Below are 5,028 nucleotides of genomic sequence, written 5' to 3' on the forward strand. Positions count from 1 at the left end.
GTCAGTGCCAGAATGTCCTTCATGCTCTGGGTGCAATCAGTGGATGAAGAAAATAAGGCCACCTGTGTGTCGCATCACTGAAACTGGACTCTTGCTCCCTGTTCTGCACACGTAGGCCTAGCGCATGGATTAGCATGGAAATTGAATCAAATATGTGTTAATTTGTGCCTGTCTGTGCTTGAGGACTGCAATTGTAGGGCTGGAATGGCTTTAGAGTGGCTGGTGTTTGCTTCAACTATAATAAGTGCATAAAGACTAGGGCTGCATAACACGTAAAATTAATCTCTATTTTAATTTTTTTTAATAGTCGTTGCGATACCATTTGGTGCAATAAACACATCGCCCAAGGCTGTGACACATCGCACAAGACACTCAACATCTTTTGTGTGAGTTGAAAGAAAATATCAGTAGAAAACTGCACTTTGAAATATAACGTCATTCTTTTTTTAATGGTGGCTTTTATATCCATTCCATGTTCAATTTGTTCACTGAAAGAAATTCAACTAGCAATTTGTTGCATTTTAGCAGAATACTGAAAGCATTGGCGATGAAGAACTGCTTGAATATCGGTTTATTCGTCACAAGTAATTATTCGACAGCGCTGTCATGCATTGCTTATTTTTCTCATATCGTGCAGCCCTCATATAGAGTGGCAGAAAGTCTCAGTGTTTAGCCTTCTACATCATTTTAAATTGGATGGATAAAGAGGGAGGAAGATACAGACAGAGAACTAAAAACAGGCTGAACAAGTGGTTTAGTCCTGGCGTTATTATCCAGTCCTCTGTGAATGACACCAGGCCGCGAACAATCAATAGGACCAGCTTCCAATGTGTGCTGTGTGTGAGCTTGTCCACATTACCGGTGGCCTTCAGGCAATGTGCACCAGATAGGATCCTATCACATGGGTTATTACATCACAGCAACTGACCGTATATGTGTCTATGTATTTGTATGCCGTGCTGGTACCATAGAGTAAATAAAGTTCATTGATTGCGTTCTTAAGCAATACAAAGCAAAACCATATTCCTTCATTATGGAAAGACACAAACAAATGCACACCAGTGATAGACACATCTGACAGACAGATGGTCTCAGTGCCCGCCTTTAACCTTTGTGTTGTCTACGGGTCACATTTGACCTGTTTTCAAAGTTTTTAGATCAAAAATATAGGTTTCTTTCAACCAAATTGTCCCAAAACAATATGGATGTCCATTGTTGGTGGTCTTCGCAGGTAAAATCAATTGAATTTAGAATTTGGGGTGTTTTCTTAAATTGTTTAACATTTGAAATCTTTTTTACATAAATGGTTTCAAAACAGCATCCTACATAAACCAGTCTGTGATTCACTCAACATCCTCTAGTCTTAATAAAATAATTCATAGTTTCTGCAACAAATAGGTAAAATGTCACACACACACATACAGTAAGTTTTGTTGAAAGAAAGCGTGGAAAAAGCGACAAATGTTTAAAAAAAAACAATCAAAAGCATCAAAAAAGCGCCAAAAACGTGGGAGAAAGAAAGCGCCTCTTTCTTTTTTCTTCAAAAAACTACACGCAAGTGCAATTCCAACAACATGTCTCGGTTTTCTACTGTATTCTGGTGAGGATGGAACAAGAAACGAGGCTGATTGTGGCGATACGCATGAGCACACTGGTCACTGGTCACACGGCCCATTTACCTCTCTGAAGAAGTAGGAACCTGTCTTTTATTTTCTTGGAAAACCCAACACTCTATGTCCACTTTTCTCTTCTTTGACAAAGACATTTTCCACCAGTGGGCCGGGTTGGACAATGTTGGCCCCATGTCTGTTTCTTTACCACATCTGCTTTAGTGCATGATGGGTCTCAGTGCCGAAGGACACGCATTTACTACTCAGTGTCACATTGTCTAGGTTAGGTGATGCTATCAATACAGATGGGTCTGCTCTGCTTTACTTCTACTGCAAGCCACTTTTACACTCAGCAGACCCTGTATAGCTTTCAAGAGTAAGGCAGTGGTCTCCAGTGGTGCTGAGCATCCCATGAGAGGAAGGCATAAAGGGGCACAGTTAGAATCTTATTCAGTACCAGCTCCTCCTCCTTCAATATAACTATCACATTAAAATGTGTTCTTCTACTTAAAGGGGCTGTGCTTGAAATACTGAAAAAAAGTGGGCTGTGATTGCCTCCACACCGACCTTGTGATAAACAGACGTTTTCCCACAGCCCTCTGGGTCGGATACCGAAGCACAAGGCACGCACGTGCACTCACGTGCACCAACATGCACGCACGGCTGGACTCGCTACCAAAACAAAGAACAGAGAAGCTGGAATTACAACACAAACAGACAGAGTGGGACTTTCTTCTCTGCTCAGGATGCCATTACTCCACCATATCTTTACGTAGCAAATGCTGCTCCGTGTTCAGAACTTTTAAATCTCCTCTAATGTAATACCTTCAAATGCTAAATCAACTGTACTCTGCATACAAATCGCAGGATTGTTCACATAGAGTCCCAGTTGACTTTTTACATTACATGACAAACATATTATAAATATTACAAAACAAACAACGCTGTGCACAAGCCAAACATCCCTATTCCAGCCAATCAGCACGAGGTGGCGTGTGCAAACAAGGGATGAGGGAGGGGGGGAAAGGGGGGAGGCAGCGGCCACCCAGGAGCTTTCAACAAGAGTTGTCAACAACACAGCAAAAGGGGAAAAGGACTGAAAAACAAAACAAATTTAACCCTTGTATTGTTTTTCCGTCGACCATATGTAGACTTTTTTTTTTAGACACTTATGTTAAAATGTTTGACTTTTTATTTTTTAAGGCTTTTGATGCTTTTTTCTGACAATTTCTTTGGATGGTTTTAAAGCTTTGGAGGCTTTCTCTGACACTTTTGATGCACTTTCCTATGCAATCACATGGTGTCCTCTGTTTTGTGAATCATGTATAAAAGTATGAATTATTACCCAATTCTATGTTACATGTAGGCTTCTAGCTAACTTCATTCGGTTATTTTTGGGAAATTTCATTGAAAAAAACCCAACATATCTGAAATAGAAACTTTAAAAACTTACAACAGGAGGATATAAAAGAAGTTGTATGACCGGGGCCTTGTTTACATCGGTCAGCGGTTCCAACCATGGTTTCAACGCCGCAGAAACCGCTGTGATTTCAATGGAATGAAAACTGATGCGGAATGACAAGGGAGTAATAACATTATCTCAGTTGTTTCACTGTCTTCAATAGGTCAGTTTAACCTCATCTGTTAGCAACAGTTTGCTAATCCACAACCTAACGTGGGCTAACATAGAGCCACAGCACTGCTGTTTACAAGAAGGGGATGAGCAGACTCTATTTCCTGAGGAAGCTGAGATCCTTCAACGTGTGCAGCAGGATGTTGGAGATCTTCTACCAGTTTGTTGTGGCCAGCGCTCTGTTCTCCTCCGCCATCTGCTGGGGCAGCAGCATCGGAGCCAGCGACAAAAACAGACTGAACAAACTGATCAGGAAGGCTCTGTGATCGGCTGCAAATAGGTCACGTTTGAAGCTGTGGTGGAGAGGAGGTCGCTGAACAAACTGTTATCTATCATGGATAACCCTGACCACCCTCTCCACCCCACATTGGTCCAACAGAGGAGCAGCTTCTCTAAGAGGCTCCGACAGTTTAAATGCCGCACGGACCGCTACAGGAAATCACTCATACCACAGGCAATAAAACTCTTCAACACGTCATCCCTGGGGGGTAGATGAGACTCTGAGACACCACAATATTGCAATAAGGGCAACCGGCACGATTGGTTCATTTACATTTTAGCATACCTAAACAGTTGCACATTTTGTTTTTCCCATCTTGTATATATTTAAATATTTGTTCTTATATTCATATATTTAGTTGTTATTATTATTATTATTATTATTATTATTATTATTATTATTATTTCATGTATATTGTATGTATGTATATTTTGTGTGCTGCTGTAACACTGTAATTTCCCAATTTTAGGGATCAATAAATATCTATCTATCTATCTATTATCTATCTATCTATCTATCTATCTATCTATCTAATCTATCATCTATATCTATCGAGTCAGCAGAGACAGTAACAGGGATGCTATGGTAATGTCGCTCATGAATCTGGGGCAGGGGGGGGGGGGGGGCGGGTATTCTGTATTTGTTTGGCATTTTAGTTTTGTTTGGCATTTTAGCTTTTGCACCTTCTGCACCACTTTGGGAGTGACATCATTTTCCAATTTTGTCTTTTAAATGGTGATGGTGGAGCTACCCCTTATTCATATATTCAAATCACGGATTGTGCCTCTAACTGTTGAGAGCGTAGACTGCAAATCAGGCCTGATTGTTGCCTCGAGTCCGGTTAAGTACACTCTGCTGAGTGATAATCCGAATAGATGATGGCGCTTCCACTGTTATGTTAATGTTTTCTTTTTCAACTGTACTTCAAGACTTCATATGAACACTACCATTGCTATGTTCTCACTTTTCCTATCTCAAAACAGTACACTGTAATTGTGTACTCTCATTAAATCTTAGCAGGATTCACAAAAGTGCCTCTCAATGGTGTAGCTTCAGTGCCTGTACAGCAATGATTGCTTGGTCTGAGCAATAATGTTAGACGTAGACATAATTCCCGGTTTGCTACAATCGGAGGTGAGAAAGAAGCTACAGTTACAGATAACAGCTGACTGACAGTTCACTGGATTGGAAAACACAGGATAATAGCTACTTCCTCTAATCTGGAAAGACCTATTGATCCACATACTGTGGAATAGAATAGAATCAGCTTGGAGCAACAATATACGCTACAATTTCCCGTCTGTGCATGTGTGTTGGTTTTTCCAGTCCTTTCTTTTCCCTTCTTTGTCCATAGCAGTAGATGAATGATGCTACGACACCCACAAGCACCCCACGCTTTCTGTATCTCTTCCATTTTGTGGTAAGCCTGTGGCCAGATGTACCATTCATTGGTCTCATGCATTGCCGGTTCATTGTGTGTGTGTGTGTGTGTGTGTGTGTGTGTG

At 40.9% G+C, this 5,028-nt stretch overlaps 1 protein-coding gene across 1 annotated transcript in view; it reads left to right on the forward strand.

The window, feature by feature from the left end:
- The window catches only part of LOC116701441 (hippocalcin-like protein 4), an 80,402-nt gene that overhangs the window by 768 nt on the left and 74,606 nt on the right, over positions 1-5,028 (forward strand). The gene's annotated exons all lie outside the window — the stretch shown is intronic.

The sequence above is a fragment of the Etheostoma spectabile genome, chromosome 14 (assembly GCF_008692095.1).
Source record: "Etheostoma spectabile isolate EspeVRDwgs_2016 chromosome 14, UIUC_Espe_1.0, whole genome shotgun sequence".
In the NCBI taxonomy this organism is placed as follows: domain Eukaryota; kingdom Metazoa; phylum Chordata; class Actinopteri; order Perciformes; family Percidae; genus Etheostoma; species Etheostoma spectabile.